The sequence below is a fragment of the Eschrichtius robustus genome, chromosome 14, assembly GCF_028021215.1.
Source record: "Eschrichtius robustus isolate mEscRob2 chromosome 14, mEscRob2.pri, whole genome shotgun sequence".
NCBI classification, from domain to species: domain Eukaryota; kingdom Metazoa; phylum Chordata; class Mammalia; order Artiodactyla; family Eschrichtiidae; genus Eschrichtius; species Eschrichtius robustus.
Genome location: NC_090837.1, coordinates 23,321,360 through 23,339,567, shown reverse-complemented (window position 1 = coordinate 23,339,567; position 18,208 = coordinate 23,321,360). Strand labels below are relative to the sequence as shown.

The following is an 18,208-nucleotide window of genomic DNA, read 5'->3' as shown; positions in this document are numbered from 1 at the left end:
GATGCCCTTAATCACTGCTCTTGTTTCAATTAGAGACATTTTAATCAGGACTTCTTTTAGGAACCATGAGCACCAGATGAACAATTTTAAAATATGAAACTGTCAAAAATTAAAGGGCTTTCTGTTGCAGGAAGGAGATTAAGGCAAGTAAGCCTGATATGAGGAAGGAAAATACTACAGAAACCTGTTTGCCCAGGCATTAAAAGCACCAGACTCTCACACTGCTTGGCCTCAAACCAGCTCTGTGATGTAAATCCCTCAACTCCTCTGAGCTGTGGTTTTGTTTTGCTTTCCTAACATTAAGGGGACTGGATTATACAATCACTACAGTCCCTCTCTAGCTCTAAAATCTGGGATCCTAGTGTTCCAAGGAAAGCCTCTTTCCCCTCTCAGGTGCCATCTCCCCTGCAAGGTTCTCATTGGCTTCAGGCCTTGAGCCGAACCTCTTTTCTCTCCTGTCCTGACTTACCTCCCACACACGACCAGGATCACAGCACCAGCCATAACCTCCCAGATGACTTCTTAGAAGGATCTGCCACATGGCAGCAGCTCCCATGTTAAGGAGGGTGGTCCTTCCCTGCACAGTGGCCCAGGGGAAGCTTTCTCATAAGCTTGAATCTGTGTGTAGTCCTGGCTTCTGGGTGATCTGGGACGTGTGAATTCCCCACCCACCAGGGCAAGAGGTTCTGCCCTCTCTGCAGGGTTGTTAATGGGGACAAAATGAAGTGATTCATAAAGCACTGTACAAATACAGAGTATTACAATGATGACCATGATGACTGAATGCTCTGAGTTCAGGGGCTCCTCCAGCCGGAAGTCTTGCCAGGACAGAACTGTGTGCTTTATTGCTCCCTGAGAGGAAACCTGATGTAAAACAGACACAGCCTTGAGGCTGATGTACCTCTGAATCTCTCCCCAGAGCAGCTAGTGGCTCTAGAACTAATAAGGTCCCAGCGGATTCTTTCTCTAAAGAAGCTTTTAATGTTACTGTGAACTGACTGTAATGCTGTCCACATCAATCCCATTATCACAGTCTCCGGAACATACCACATTAGAACTCCAAGTGTAGAACTTTTCTGTCACTTCCCACTTAGGTCAACATTCATGCCACCCACTGTCCCATGTAGAGTTCTAAGAAGTTAAGATCTCTATCCTGTTAAAACTGACTTCTGGATTCCCCCAGAAGAGTTTTATGGGACTGTGCACATTTAATGTAGTTAAAGTACCCATGGGCCTGGACTTTCCAGAAATGGCCAATTTCATGCAATCTTCTTCTCAATAAAGGCAAAGATTAATTACATGTATAACTAAGTATAATTAATTTTTCTAACTCCTTTGGATATTTATTCATGTAAATAAATTCATAAATCAGATTTAAATATTTTTTCAGATCAGATTGTTGAGTCTTGAATTTTTACTTGGAAAATATGATTACTGTAGATATTGTAAACTCTGGGTTAACCTGCATGGTCAGAGAATATAAAGCTGTATTCAATTTTTAACTGCAAAAGAAGAAGAGGAGGAGAAGGAGGAGGAGGATAAAGAATATCAACAAACACCAAATACATTCATGCAAGCAAGAAGATGAAACTAACTCAGAGAGGTCCGACAGCGAGTAAGTTATAATGATGGAATTCAAACCCAAGTTTGGCTCACTCTGCTTCATTCATTCAAGTTCACTCTGCTTCATTCACCACCTAAAATATCCCAGCGGGCACCCTGACTCCCTCCTTCCTCTCCATCCATTCGTTGTCCTTTTCTGTCCTCATTCCCCAGCTTTATTTTCCTGCACAGTACTTATTTGTCTGTTTAAAAATATGTCTCCTGTACTAGAACGTAAGCTAAGCAGGGTTTTTTTTTGTTGTATTCACTGCTTTATCTCCAGTGCCTAGAACAGTGCTGGAGACATGGTGCTCACTAAATATTAAATAAACAAAAGAATAAAATATCCTAAGTGCATGTGTTTTTCATCACATCTCACTGGAGAGTATAGTAAGAAAGCAGACATGTACATACGTACATACATATACATTCTACTTCATAATTCTGTCCATGATCTGGGTGGTATGGTCACAGAGTAAAGGTTCAAATTGGTTGTGGAGAAAACTCATCAATCTTTTTACCAAGAGAAAAGAGCAGCTGTGTCCTAGAAGTTGGAGGACACCCTTACATCTGTAGCAGCACGTTCTTGCCCACACTACATTTATGTCCTTTGTTACAAGAATTAATATACAATACTCTTTTCATGAAGAGTCCAAAAATTTGCTAAGATGATTTTTATCTTATTTTTCCATACGAAGAACAATTTAACACCAAACACACCTCCCAGATCCTTCATACAGTTAATTCCACAACCACTAAACTTATTCTGACTCACCAACAAAAGCCACATCAACATGGGAACAAGGGATTCATTTATTACACCAAAACAGTCTCTTCAGAACTTCTGAAGTAACTGCAATTTTTGGTCATTTAAATAATTTTGTATTTAATGTAGGCTCTATTTCCAGATCTTTCTGAAATAGTTGGAAGATATACCTAATAAAAATACATTTCAACAAAAAGGAATTAAGTAGATTATGGAGCTCTTGGGTCATCACCCTGGGAAGGTAAGACTTTAAAAAGGAAGTGATGCTTCCAAGGGAACATCATTAGGGCACATACCTACTTTATTCAGGCAAAATGAGTGTCCAATAAATGTTGATTCACCAATCATGTATACCTTTCACATAAGAGATACCCTGAGATCTAAATCACATACCCAACATTCAGCAATGTGGCCTAGAACCAAGGGGTGAATCATGGGGGGAGGGAGATATGCTCTTCTTCCTGATACCTGTAAGCAGAACACTGCTGCGCAGACCCATTTGGTGTTTTTATAATTACCCAAATTCTCTTCTTTTGTCAAAATTCATTCGCAGTAACAGCTTGAGCAATGTAGCAATCGTGCTCTGAAATGACTTGTAAACCACAGACACAAATATTTGGGCCAAAAATGTGGAATCCACTGCTGTCACATTCCATTATTTCTGGTGGAGCAATTCACTAACATTTTGGAATCTAGATCATAAATTATGCAGAGCCTCAGCAAAAGAGCTGAGGACACAAACTGCTGTAATAAAATTCCTGTTACTGGAGCCATAAAAACAGAACAAAAGAAAGGCAAAGAAGAAAAATCAGGGTTGGACTTTTCTGACATTTCTTGTCCGCCATTGTTAATGCTTTCACAAAATGAAAATGTAACATTCGGGAAACCATCAGACAAGCCAAAAATGATATGATGGGCATACTGTCATTTATAAACACCACCACCACTATGAGATTCCCCAGAATAAAGTGAGCTTTGTGAAGAAAGCTTGAATATTGACATAAATTAAAGTGCCTAAACGTACAACAGAGCCATCTGTACATTTTTCATGATTCTCAAGAGGTGTGAAATGTCCTTCAATCACAGCGGCCAGGCAATGGTCGAATTTTCTGTTGAGATATATTATAAAATATCAGAGGGAAAGAGCTCTGAATTGCCAGGTCATTTCTCCTCTCTGTGGAAACTGAGGTAATGGCAGAGCCAGAACTAAAACCCCATCTCTTGACTCCCAACCCACTGAGTTTCATCTTGCAGAATGATGCCTTAAGCATGGTAGGTGTTCAAAAATTATTTGACGGGCAGATGGATGAAAGAATGGTGCATAGGTGGGTAAATGGATGAATGAATGAAATAAAAAACCATCCTCTATGGGTCAATGTCAAAGAGAACATACCATTGAAATACTTTAGAAATAAAATAAAGAACTGAAAAGCGAGTTGGATCATGCTTAGCAACCATTCACAATGCGACTCCAAGAATTCTTTCTTTTCAAGTATAACTTGAGAGCACTGACATATGTATGTATGCGTACATATGTATGTATATGTGTGTATACTCCAAAAGGAGTAATGAGCATGAGAACAAACATAGGCAAACATGCTTCTTAAGCAGGACTGCTATTATTGGGCAATATTTAGTATGACTCCCTTCTTCAAGGTGCACCATAAATGAGGGAGAACAGAGGAGGTGAAGGGGGAAAGGTCCCAGCACAGATGGATGAAAAGTCAGGCATGTACTTTTTGAGCACAGTACTGCTTCTGCAATTATTACAAACATATTTAGAAGAAAACAAAATGCTTTTCAAGATAGAAGGTCTAAAATGTTAAAACAGGAAAAGGGGGCTCAGTACAAGTTAAAACCATATAAGGGAAGAAAGTTGTTTTTTCACCCGGATAGGAGGAAATTTTTCTTCTAGCAAATCCCAGAGCACAAAAGAAACTAGCTCCAATCATCTGTCTAGGTTAGGAATCTTCAAGTTTTCTACAAAGAAGAACTGCTTTAAATTTCCCCAGAGCCTTAACATCACTCAGAGGAGGAGGGAAAAGGAGTACAGAAGAAAGAAGGAAAACAGCTTAGCGGTGCCATTAGTGCCCTGAGGCGTGGGAAGTCTCAGCGCAGTACCAGACACGATTTCTGAGCCTGTACTGTGTGCCAGGCACAGTACAAAGCGCTCACATACATCGTCTCATTTAATCTTCACAAGAACTCTACCCCCACCCCGGAGATTCTACTCTTAACTCCATGTTTCAGATGAAGAAATTGAAGTCTGAAGAGCTTATATAACTTTCCCAAAGCCACACAGTTCATAAATGGCAGAGCTATGATTCAAACCCAGTCCGGTCTGACACCAAGGCTCAGGTTTTTCTGTCTCCTGGCTGCCACAGTCTCCCTCCCCTCTGAGAATCCCACAAAGCCACGGCTTTACCAGCCTTAATACATGGTTTGGAAATCTACCAGGTATACCTTCAAGTTCTTTCAAGACTATGATCTGAGATTGCTGGTCAGAGTTTCAAAAATCTGGGTTTACCATTACAAAACAACTGGCAGTTGTTGTCTTTCTTTGGTAAAAACCTTCTGGAAAGCCAAAAATTGCTGTGCTATGGTCATTCCTTACCCAAGTCTGTATTTTAACATCCAGCTAACTGAGATGAGCGGAGACATCTGTAAGCTGATTTTAAAAGAGACAAATCTCTTTGGAGCATAAAAACAGCGGAACCATTTACTGAGTGCTTGCTATGTGCTAAGCACTGCTCATCAATTCACGCAGCATCAAAGCCTAACAAGCAGAGCACTAAGCCCTAGGAATACAAATGCATCAGAGGGGGAGCCTGCAGCTTCTCCAGGGGCCTGCAGCTTGCAGGAAGCCAACCACACAGAGCAGTGAGAAGTGCGTCCCCTGCCTGTCAGGCACAGAGCACTGCAAGGGTGCCAAAGAGCACCCATGTGGGTCCTGGAAGCCTCCTTAGAGGCAGGGTCTCCTCACAACACCTCAGGATGGAACCTGAGGGTCAGAAAGTTTAAGTAATGCAAAGGGGCACAGCTCTGAGGTGGGCTGTGCTCAGGTTCGCCCTCGCTTCAGAGCCTTGCTCTTCGCATCACTTGCTGTGGCCTCACAGGAAAATATGCTCCTTCAAGCTTCTGTCACAGGATTACCTTTATCTTACAGGGCAAACACTAAACAAAAACCTACACTAACTTCTAGGTTCTCAGTAGAGTCATATTGACATGACTCTTATTTAGTACCTAACAGTCATCAAAGCATTTTCATGTTCACATTCACATTTTGAGCCTAATAACCATCTTGTAAAGAAAAAAGATATTATATGGTGCTCTTCTTTGCATGTGAGAAAACTGAGGCCCAGGAAGGGGAAGCAACTTGCACAAGTTAAGGTTCAGAGCTCAGTCTGGGGCCCTTGAATGTCTAACTCCCAGTCCAGCCAATCTCCAAGCCACAGAACATTAGCTTATCATACCTGCTTGAGTTTTTCCTTTCTTGGTATCCCAAACTGCTTGCCTTACTCCAAAGATCAGTGAACAGTGTGGCAGATTTAGAATCTGGGGTCAGGTCTCTGTAGTCAATGTTTTGGTTTGGATGTTTTTTTAATGGGTCTCTTTCATTTGAAATGTTTCTTATCAGAAAAACGTCAGGCAGGGATATCGGAGAGTTTGTCAGCAAGAGATGAAAAGACCAGAAGTAGGAGTGATGTCACCAAGATGGCAGAGTTGGAAACCCCAGCCTCTGTCCCTCACAAAGATCAATAGAGAGCTATCCACGATCAAAAACAGCTCTGGAGGAGCTCTGGAGTCCACTTAAGAAATTTCAGCAACATACTGGAACAAAAAAATTTGAGAATAATCACACAAAAAGTGAAGGAAGAACAGCTTCAACTTGCCTGCATCATCCCACTCCCCAAGCCAGCATTGCTCAGTACCAAAAGGGAACCCTCCAGCTAGCAAGAGTTCCTTTTGTTGAGAAAGGAAGAGTGGAGTGAGCATCTAGCTTCCCCAGCACCACATGAAGGATCTGCTTCCATTTCACTCCACCCAGAGACCAGCAAAAGCTTAGATGTACAGAGAAGACTAGGAACAAGGAAGAAAAGCAGGGGCTACCAGTATCCACCATGCAGCAGGAGCATCTGCGCTTCCTAGTGACCTGCTCTGTAGACAACCCCAGCGCTTTTACCACTGAAGAGACCAATGACCAGCGCAGCTGCCATGGACCACCTGTGGATTTCACTGGCTTTCACCCCACAGGTATTCATGTTTGCTGATGCCAGCCACCTGAGTGCCTCCCTACTTCTTCACCAGAGCCCGGGAACTGCACAGGAAGCCAGCCCCAGCCTCTGCAGCTGTGCTAGTGCAAGAAGCCAGCCTAGACCCCTGCAGCTGACACCCACCACCGTGCACATGCTCAGGGCTAGCCCCTCCAGCCATCCATCTGCACACCCCCAACCCAACCCTCATCCATGGTCTCTACTGTTGTGCACACAACCAGGGGGAGACTGTGCAGCCATGAGAGAACATGCCAAATTGTAAATGGATTAAAGTTTCCAATCAAAAGGCACAGACTGGTTGAATGGGTGAAAAAACAAGACCAACTCTATGCTGCCTACAAGAGACTCACTTTAGCTTTAAGGACACATACAGGCTTAAAGTGAAGGAATCAAAAAGATATTCCATGCAAATGGAAACCAAAAGAGAGAAGTGGTAGCTTATATCAGACAAAACAGACTTTACGTGAAAAACTGTAACAAGAGACAAAGAAGATCATTATTTAATGATAAAGGGGTCACTTCATCAAGAGGATGTAACAATTGTAAATATATATGCACTGAACATAGGAGCACCTAAATATATTTAGCACATACTAACAGATCTGAAGACAATACGATAAAAGTAATGGACTTCAACACTCCACTGTCAACAATGGATAGGTCATCTAGACTAGAAATCAATAAAGAAACACTGGACTTAAATAGCACTTTAGATCAAATGAACTTAACAGACATATATAGAACATTCCACCCAATAGCAGCAGAAAACACACTCTTTTCAAGCACAAATGGAACATTCTTCACAATGGATCATGTGTTAGGTCACAAAAAAAGTCTCAGCAAATTTTAAAAGACTGAAATTATACCAAGAACCTTTTCTGACCACAACAGTAAGAAACTAGAAATCAATAACAGGAGGAAAACTAGAAAATACATAAATATGCAGAAATTAAAACACACACTCCTGACCAACCAATTGGTCAAAGAGGAAACTAAAAGGGAAATCAAAAAATATACTGAAACAAATGAAAACGCAAACACAACATACCAAAACCTACAGAACACGGCAAAAGCAGTTCTAAGAGGGAAGTTTATAGTGATAAGCACCCACATTAAGAAAAAAGAAAGATCTCAAATAAACAAGCTAACTTTATACCTCAAGGAACTAGAACAACAAGAACAAACTAAGCCCAAAGTGAAGAAGGAAGAAGATAGCAAAGATCAGAGTAAAAATAAATAGACAACAGAAAAACAACAGAAAAGATCAGTGAAACTAATAGTTGGTTTTCTGAAAATATAAAGAAAATTGACAAACTTTTAGCTAGATTTATCAAGGGAAAAAAAAGGGAGCAGATCCAGATAAATAAAACTGTAAATAAAAAGGAGACATCCTAACTGATATGACAGAAATACAAAGGATTTTAAGCAGTCACTATGAACAAAAACCGTGAGACACTGATGCAATAAATCGAAGAAAACACAAATAAATGTAAAGATATCACATGCTCATGGACTGGAAGAATTAATATTGTTAAAATGTCCATACTACCCAAAGCCATCTATAGTCAATGTAATCCCTATCAAAATTCAAATGGCATTCTTCACAGAAATAGAAAAAAAACCCTAAAATTCATATGGAACTACACACACACCAAAAAACCCAAATAGCAAAGAAATTTTGAGAAAGAACAAAGCTGGAGGCACCACATGGTCTGAGTGCAAACTATATTACAAAGCTATAGTAATCAAAACAGTATGGTACTGGCATAAAAAGCAGACATATAGACCAACAGAACAAAATCAAGAGCCACAAATTAAACCCACACATACATGGTCAACTAATATTTGACAAGGAAACCAAGAAAACTCAATGGGGAAGTAATGACAGTCTCTTCAATAAATGGTGCTGGGAAAACTGGATATCTGCACAGAAAAATAAAATTGGACTGCTATCTTACACTATTCACAACAAATTAAGTGGAAATGGATTAAGGATTTAAACATAAGATCTGAAACCATAAAACTCCTAGAAGAAAACAGAGAGAAAAATCTCCTTGACATCAGTCTTGGCAATGATTTCTTGGGTATGACACCAAAAGCATAAACAAGAAGAGCAAAAGCTAACAAGTGGTACTACCTCAACCTGAAAAGCTTATACACAGCAAATGAAATAATCAACAAAATGAAAAGGCAACCTAAGGAATGAGAGAAAATATCTGCAAACCATATATCTGACAAGAGGTTAACATCCAAAATGTATAAGTAACTCATATAATTCAATAGCAAAGAAACAATCTGATTAAAAAATAATCAAGAGGGCTTCCCTGGTGGCGCAGTGGTTGAGGGCCCACCTGCCAATGCAGGGGCTGCGGGTTCAAGCCCTGGTACGGGAGGATCCCACATGCCACGGGCAGCTGGGCCCGTGCACCACGGCTGCTGAGCCTGCGCTCTGGAGCCCATGAGCTGCAGCTGCTGAGCCCGCGTGCTACAACTGCTGAAGCCTGCACGCCTGGAGCCCGTGCTCCGCAACAGGGGAGGCCACTGTGGTGAGAGGCCCACGCATCGCGGCAAGGAGTGGCCCCCGCTTGCCGCAGCTGGAGAGGGTCCATGAGCAGCAACGAAGACCCAACACAGACAAAAATAAATAAATAAAATAAATAAACTTATAAAAAAATAATAATAATCACGAGGATTTGAATGGACATTTTTCCAAAGATGACAATTAAATGGCCAACAAGTACATGAAAAGGTGTTCAACATCACTAATCATCAGGTAAATGTAAATTAAAACCACAATGAGATATCATTTCACACCTTAGTTAGAATGGCTATCATCAAAAAAACAAGAGATAACAAGTGTTGGTGAGGATGAGGAGAAAAGTGAACCCTGGTGCACTGTTGGTAGGAAGGCAAATTGGTGCAGGTACTGTGGAAAACAAATGGAGGTTCCTCAAAAATTAGAAGTAGAATTACCATATAATGCAGCAATCCCACTTCTGGGTATTTATCTGAAGATGAAATCACTATCTCAGAGAGGTATCTGTTCCCATGTTCATTGCAGCATTACTCACAATAGCCAAGACATAGAAACAACCTAAGTGTCCATCAGTGGATAAATGGATTTTTAAAATGTGTTTTACATACATACAATGGAATGTTACTCAGTTATTAAAAAAAGAAGGAAATCCTGCCATTGTGACAACATGGATGGACCATGAGGGCATTATGCCAAGTGAAATATCATACAGAAAAAGACAAATACTATATAATCTCACTAACAGGTACAGTCTAAACACTTGAGACTCACAGAAACAGCATACTGATGGCTACCAGTGGCTGAAGAGTGGGGGACATGGGGAGATGTTGGTCAAAGGGTACATAACTTTCTTCAAGATCTACTTTGTTCCAATATAGTAACCCACTGTCACCAAGGACATGTGGCCTTGTCCCCAGGTCTAATTGCTTCTCTCAAGGAGTAGCTGTGTCAGGTCAGGCTGACTCCACTCACCTCCTGGAATTTTTGTAAAAATTGTCTCTGTCTCATGAGCTTAGAAATTCAAGAGACATCTTTACTGTCACTTCAAGGCTGGATTAACGGTGGCACCAATGGTGGTGCAGCTAGCTACACCACCACTTGCCTTTATCAATTTCTTTGATGTGTGCCAGGATGTGATGAGCTTGGGATGGCTTAGACATCATTATTGTAGCCAGAAATTGTCCAGTTGTATATGGTCAGGTTAAATAGGATGGTGGGAAGAACATACAGGTGTGTGTGAGAGAGAATGGCAAATGTAGAGCAGGAAGGAGGGTTTTCACTCCAAAACAATATTAGGATCTTAATGCTTGCTTCAGGCTCTATTCCCTAGAGAACCTTGTCTAACACAAGGGGTTTATTTAAAATAATACTAGCTCATATCTCAAAATGAACCTATGTTGTGTCTGGCCCTGAGTCAAGCCCTTTCACTGGATTATTTAATACAAACCTCCCAATAGTCCAATAAAATGGCATTATCTTGCAGATGAGGTAACCATCACGCAGAGAAGTTTGATAACTTCTTTAAGATCACACAGTAAGTAGGATGCTTTATTTTAGGAGCATGCTGTTATTCTAACCCACTTTATATAGAATTACCTGGAGAACTTGCTTCCCATAGCACCACAATATTAATGACTTGGACATGCAATGCCTGTATTATTCATGCAAAAAGGATTCTAACCAAGCAATTAAAGACAGAATACTTAATTGAAAAGGTTGAGAAGGTTTTGTCTGAATGAGGAGCTTATTAAAAATGTGTTTAAATATAAAAAAAAAAGGTACATAACTTTAAGTTATAAGATGAGTAAGTTCAGGGGATCTAATGCACAGCATGATGACTAAAGTTAAATACTGTATTGTATACTTGAAACTTGCTATGAGAGTAGGGCTTTAATGATCTCATTACAACAACAACAAAACGGTAATTATGTGAGGTGGAGGGTGTGTTAACTAACCTTATTGTGGTAAAACATTTTGCAATATATATGTGTATCAAATAATCACACTGTACATCTTAAACCTACACAATGTTAAATATCAGTTATATCTCAATAAAGCTGGGGGAAAAAAGAGATGAAGAGATCAAATAACAACATGTATTGCTGGCCCCAGATAACCACCTTCAACTTTCAATAGATCAGAATATTCTGAAGGGTAAGAAATGCTACATATTTCAGTAGCATTTTTACCTTTCTCTTAGCATCTTCCCACACATGATATAAAACTATGATGATGAAAAGGATGAAAACATTTTTGAGTGTTTACTATGTGTCAGGAATTGTTCTAAGGGCTTTACACATATTAACTCACTCAATCCTCACAGCCATCTTGGGAGACTGGTGCTATAATTATGCCCGTTTCACAGATGAAGAAACTGAGGCAGAGAGCAACTAAGCACCTTGTCCAAGGTCACAAAGCCAGTAAGTGGCATAGCTGGCATCTCAAGCCAGGCCATCTGATTTCAGCAGTAAGGCTCTTTACAAGTACACCAGATATAGGGTGACTCTATATCCTATATCCTGCTGGTGCTTGGGACTGTCCCAGTGATAAATTCTATAGTCACCCTAGCTATACAACACTGTAAAAGCCATAACATTGGCAGTGAAGGGGAGCCATTTGTGAGTGGGGCTTCTTACTGATCAAAATGGAGAGAAATCAGCTTATGAGCTGAGTGGTTTATATGTCACCAGGATAAAGAAAAAGAACAGTCCAACAGGATTCTTATGCAGAATGCCATAGCCCTGAAGGACAGAAGGGGAGTAGAGGAGAAAGATCATAAAGGTGTTCACCGAAAGATTTAGCGCATAGGTGCTTCTTATTCACTTTGTCACACACAAAGTAGTATGAGTTCTTCACTGATGACAAAGAGAATATCTTTCTCCATCAGGCATTTAAGAAGTACCAGGAGTTGTCAAGGCAGACATGCCAGCTCACCGGATGGTGCCACGAACTGGAGAATACCATCTGTTTTGTTAAGGTTGACAGTCTGAAATTTCTGGTTAAACTCCAGATTTCCTTGTTGTGAAGGGCTTGATAACTTTTAGTCCATTACCTTCTGCTTACTGAGTCACAGAGCATATTATATCTGCCTCCAGAGCACTCCAACAGCTGGGCCATGTTATAAGCTGTCTTTGTCTTATTCGATATTAAATAATGGATTTGATAGGACCTTCCTTTTGAATCAGGGAAACTCAATTACAGAATTGCTGTTGTTTCAAGTAAGTGGCCAACTCTGACATTTTGGCTCAAGAACACAAATCTGTTACTTTTTTGCCACTGGGGCTGTTCTGATGAGGACTTGCTTTACAAGTGCATTGGACACATAACAAAAGCATTTACTTCACTTTTTAATTGCTCTTGGAAACATTCTAAATGGCACCAATGCAATTTTTACTTGAAAATGAAAGTGTTTGCTTCCCAGAGTAACATAACTCTTCAAAGGAGGGCAGAAAAGACCACTTTTTGAAATCCCTTGAAAACTGAGAGCCCGTCTGTATTCAGGAGCTAACGAAGCTGTTTGAAAGTCAAGTGGGGACAGGCTGACTCAGCAATACCAACTAAAAAGTCGCATTTCGGCTTTAATTCAACAAATGCATTTTCTGCTGTGTCAGAGACAGCCTTAAGAAGAATTTCTGGAACAACATGCTGAAAATTGTTCCCGATGAAAGCTACTTTTTGAAGGCACCATGAAATTACTAATTATGCTGAAGAGAGTCTTAAACATTTGAGCCTCTTGTGTTTTTCATGCTGGGAAAGAGGGGTGAGTTCAGGTTGTGGTCTATGAGCAGCCACATGTCTGCCTGGCATCGGTCTGAAGGTGTGCCTGTGTGCGCCCAGCATGAAGTGGGGATGAGTGAATGAGTATGAAAAGAAGCTGTGAGTGGACTTTCCTGGTGGCGCAGTGGTTAAGAATCCGCCTGCCAATGCAGGGGACACAAGTTCGATCCCTGGTCCAGGAAGATCCCACATGCCGTGGAGCAACTAAACCTGTGTGCCACAACTACTGAGCCTGTGCTCTAGAGCCCACGAGCCACAACGAGGGAGCCCATGCACCACAACTACTGAAGCCCGCGCGCCTAGAGCCCATGCTCCACAACAAGAGAAGCCACCACAATGAGAAGCCTGTGCACCGCAACGAGAAGCCTGCGCACCGCAACGAAGAGTAGCCCCTGCTCGCCACAACTGGAGAAGGCCTGCGTGCAGCAACGAAGACCCAACGCAGCCATAAATAAATAAATTAATTAAAAAAAAAAGAAACTGTGAAAAATGCTCATTTCCAGTTTTTTTCCAGTTACAATGTCAAACTGTCCTAGCCACTTCAAAATGCAAGAGCTTCAGCTCTTTCCTAAATAATTGTAGCCACTCTCTTTAGAGAGGCAGGCAGCATGACATAGTATAAGAACACAGACTTTAGAGCCAGAGAGCTCTGGGCTCAAACCCCACACGCTTGCTGTGGGACCTTTGACAAGTTAACTCTCTGTTCTTTAGGTTTTTTATTTCTAAATGGGAATAATAAGCTCAATCTTTCTGAATTTTTAAATGAAACAATGAAACTGCAGAGGAAGCTACCCCAAGTATAGTGTTAGCACACTGGAGGCATTCCAAAAAGTGAAATGACTTTTATTATTATCATGACTTTTATGCCACTTCAAAGGTGTGTTGGAGAGATCACAAAGGCCTTTCATATATTCTCTAGGGAAACTGTAATTTGAATACGTAAAAAGTGAAACTAGTATCAGTTTCCTAAGACTAGATAATAAATGCAGAGGACAATAAACTGCTAAGTTTATGCACTTAAAAGAAGAGAGAGTGTGATATCTTAGTGATTTTCTTGTCTAGAAGTAATAAATATTACGGTTCTTCAAACCTGCACAAAAGGCCTCATTTTAGCCACGCTTTGTAAACTTCTTAGATAAAGATCCAAAAAGGTTAATATATTATTTAGTTTGCCTGCTACTCAGACTGTCTCATTTAGCTATAGGGCAAAGAACTACGTAAAAGAAAGAGAACTATCTGCTCAATTCGGTATCCCTACTACCTGTAAGGAGTAAAATTAAAATGGTATCATAAAACCTAATCACCACCTGCTGGTTTAACTATTTCTCAAGCTGATTACATTTTTGGTTCATTTAAAAGCCTTTAGGACTCACATTCCAGCTTCCACATACATCATTTTTCCATGAAACTCCAGGTGTTAGTTCCTGGCATTTCCCACAGGGCTTGGCTCTTGTCGCCCTTCGTCTACTCAAGATACATGTACGGCGTGGCCACTTATCAGCCACTAGGAAATAAGGCCACAAAAAAGCAAAGAAACATATTCTGTCCATTCTTGTCATTTATGATCTAGTTGGTAAACAATTATGATACTTAATAAGTGCCATATACAAAATGTTAGGGAACACAGATGAACACTAAATTTCCTGGAAGAGCCTGAGAGGCTTAAGAGTAATGTGACATTTGACTGAAGTATGGACAAATAAGCAAGACTTCAAAGGCTTGACAGAAGGAGAAAGATTACTCAGAGCAGAAGAAATGGCATGAGGAAAGGCATGGAGGAGTGACAGAGCGCAAAGGTTTGGAGAACAGTGAGAGTAAGGGGTGAGGGGGCCGAAAACAGCGTTAGTAACATAAATTGGGACCAGTTCCTTAGAGGAGTTTTCTGACACCCCCACCTCAATTAAAATTACACCCAATGTAATAATTTCTGAAATCACTACGTACTTCTTCTCCTTTAAGCACTTAAATTTGTCTACCACACAGCCACTGGCAATAGTTTTTGGCACATAGTAGGCGCTCAATAAATACTTTTTGAATGTTCAGCGTTGTTGAAAAATATATATGCCAGGTGTAAATGGAAAACCTCAGTTTTTTCCATCCTGTGTAGGGAAAAACCCAGTTCCTCCCTACTGTGTCCCCCCTCTGAGACTCCTTTACTACTCACACAGAACACTTCACTTCCAACATTTCTGGTTACCAAGTATGATGGGAGGGGGGGTTTCCCCACAACAGCAAGAGAGTCTCAGACACCAGCTGGATGTCCTACAATTCGACTCAATTCTGACCCTGTCTACCCAGAGCTGGCATCAGATCCCACAGGTACGGGCTCAGTCTCGTAAGACCAGCCCCCAACCCCTACTTCAGATGCCAGTCCCAAGCTCTGTGCTTCTGGCCAACTGGCCATAGATTGGAGGTTCCCACAATCTCCTCCTCAGGTTTGATTAACTTGCTAGAGCAGCTCATAGAACTCAGGGAAACAGTACTTACAAATACCAGTTTATTAAAGGACATGATAAAGGATATAGATGAACAGCCAGATGAAGAGATACATAGGGAGAGGCTTGGGAGGATCCTGAGTGCAGGAGCTTTTCCATAGGAGTCTCTGTGGTGTTGGGGTACATCACGCTTCTGGTGTGGATGTGTTCCCCAACCTGAAAGCTCTTTGAACCCCCTACTGTTGGGATTTTATAGGCTTTTTCATGGAGGCATGATCAATTATTAACTCCATTTCCAGCCCCTCTCCTATCTCTGGAGGATGGGGAGGGCAGGACTGAAAATTCCAAGCTTCTAATCATGGCTTGGTCTTTCTGCTCCCACATAGGAGCCCACCCAGAGTTGCCTCATTAGAACAAAAGAGGCTCTTAGCGCTCTTATCCCTTAGGAAATTACAAGGGTTTTAGGCGCTCTGTGCCAGGAACTGGGGGCAGAGACCAATATACATATTTTCTATTGTCTCACACCAGACCAGGATTTTGGACTTCATCCTGAAGGTAATGGGGAACCACTGCAGGGTTTTAAGCATATAAATGATTGAGTATAGATAAGATTGAGCACTTGGGGTTTTGAGAAGGTTACCTTGGAAGCCATGTGGAAAATGAACTGAAGGAGAAGCTGGGAGACCAGTATGGCGGGATCTGTTGCAATGATCCAGGCAAGAGGTGATGGAAGGCTGAAAACACAGCTGGGCAGATACAACAGAACTTGTTTGGAGAGGCAGAATTCTCAGGACTTTTGACCAACTAGACCTGGGCTACGAGGGAAGGAGACAGGGGTCCCAGGCTAACTTTGAGATTTCTAGGTGGGGCACTGAGTTTGTGCTGCCATTCTCAGAAACAGGGAATACACAACATGAAATCACAGACTTAGAGAGAGGCCTATTTGGAGCAGATGAAGCTGTCTAGGAAGCAGGAATAGAAAGACATCTCAGATGGAAGTAAGGTCTGGGTTTGGGGAATTGGTGTATGGTGGTGAAAGCCGTGGGCATGGATAGGATCAAGAAAGGCATACCATTCCAATTCTACTCTGCCCCCAGAATGCAATATGTTTTTAAAAGTAAACCTTTAATTAAAGTATAATAGTCAGAAAGGTATAAAATTTTAAGCATACAATTCAACAAATTTTCAAAAGTGAGCACAGCCATGCAACTACCGCCCAGATCAAGAAGTAGAACATTATCAGAATCCCTGCAATGAATTTACCATCAGAGGCATTTACTGCCAATACTGTATTGGTGGCTTAGAGACCTAGAATCATTACCTGTAACAATAAGCTGTCTTTAAACAGAACTCACCATGAAGAAGAACAACAGAGGTGATCTGAATGTCTAAGAGACCTGGTTCTAATGTTCTACTTTTTCCACTGTTATTTGATTTTCTCAAAAAATTAGTCAAAAGTAAATTCCTCCAGAGTCACCTCAAAACAGATGGTTTCCTTAAAGAATGAACATGAGACTAAAAGCACAGCCAAATGATTCCAGAAGAAAGACCCCCCCCAAAGCTCATTGCAGTCACGTGGCATAGGTCCAATATGAAGCGTCCAGCACAGATGGCAGGACCCAGGGTCACATCTGCACCCACCATTGTTGGCAAAGCAAATGGCTACACAGGAGCTGCTACAGATGGAAAGACTTAGGGACGGGCAGGTGTGGGAGGTGCCGGTGCCAGGTATGGGTGGCAGGAGCCAAAGACTAACATCATTGCGAGGCTCCCCTGCTCACTGCATGGTGCCAGGCAGCACTGCTCACAGGAAACAGTCACACAAGAAGGGCTGAAGGTAGAGTGAATGCCAAAGTGGCAATACCCCCAGAAGGCCCACCTAAGTCTGGGAAAACGGAATGGTGTTCGGAAATCAACATTCTCCAAAGTGATCCCTCAAATGTTCCCTTCTGAAGTCCTAACAGAAGTGTTATCAATGCTCAGGACTGGGCTGCCTAATGGGAAATGCCCCCATGGGGGCCTTCTGACTCATACACCTATTCAGCCTCACATGTTCATAATCATTTGTGTAAAGAAGAAAAAACCTCCAAGCACTAATTAGAAAGACAGAGCTGTTGTATTTTCCTCCTGATCACCTTATCTTCTTTATTCAGTTCTTGAAGACTCAGCTATTAAAAGAAATTAAGTAATTCATCAAGCCCATTTCAATTACCTGCTGCTGATAATATCAGATTACAATTAGCATCTACAAATGAACCAAGTGCCAACTGCCAAGCTGAAACATAAGCTAATTTACTGCTAGACTCTGCCTGCTGGAGACAGAACTCTGGGACCTGGCAGTAAGCATGCACTTCATTATTCCAACAACAGTTTTGCAGCGTCTCCTGCAACCATCCAAAGTGCAGCTCTGACCAAGATTTACTGCTCCGTCTGCCGCTGCTCACGTTTACAGACGCGCTGTATCTGTAAGCAAATCACAGCTCCTTTTAAACAGCAATGTCTAGACAAGCAGGGTGACAAATCTTGACCTAAAGGAGAGAATAAATATTATTAATATTTATTAGGTACTGATAGGTGTGGGGCACAGCACAGGATGCGCATGTCACAACCGTAATGAGGGTCTGAATCATTTTCTGTGAGTCCTCTGGTGCTTGATCAGAAAAATCTCCTGCTTTGGTTGATGCTCTCCATTTTTCATTTCTCCTTTCAAACAGGGAAAGTACATTCTTGTTACTTTCTTTTAGATGTCTAGAAAAATCTGTTTCAAGCTGTGGGACACATTTTTCCCCTTTTCATGACCCGAACAGGAACTGCTTTG

The 18,208-nt window shown here is 41.4% G+C and overlaps 1 protein-coding gene across 4 annotated transcripts in view; it reads right to left on the bottom strand.

The window, feature by feature from the left end:
• The window catches only part of TTC28 (tetratricopeptide repeat domain 28), a 587,442-nt gene that overhangs the window by 139,772 nt on the left and 429,462 nt on the right, over positions 1–18,208 (bottom strand). Inside the window, exon 1 of one of the 4 annotated variants that reach the window (XM_068563685.1) lies at positions 470–504. The exons of the other annotated variants lie outside the window; for them this stretch is intronic. The gene's annotated coding sequence lies outside the window, so the exon portion shown is untranslated. Of the gene's footprint in view, positions 1–469; positions 505–18,208 lie in introns of those variants that run through there. 4 annotated transcript variants of the gene reach the window in all.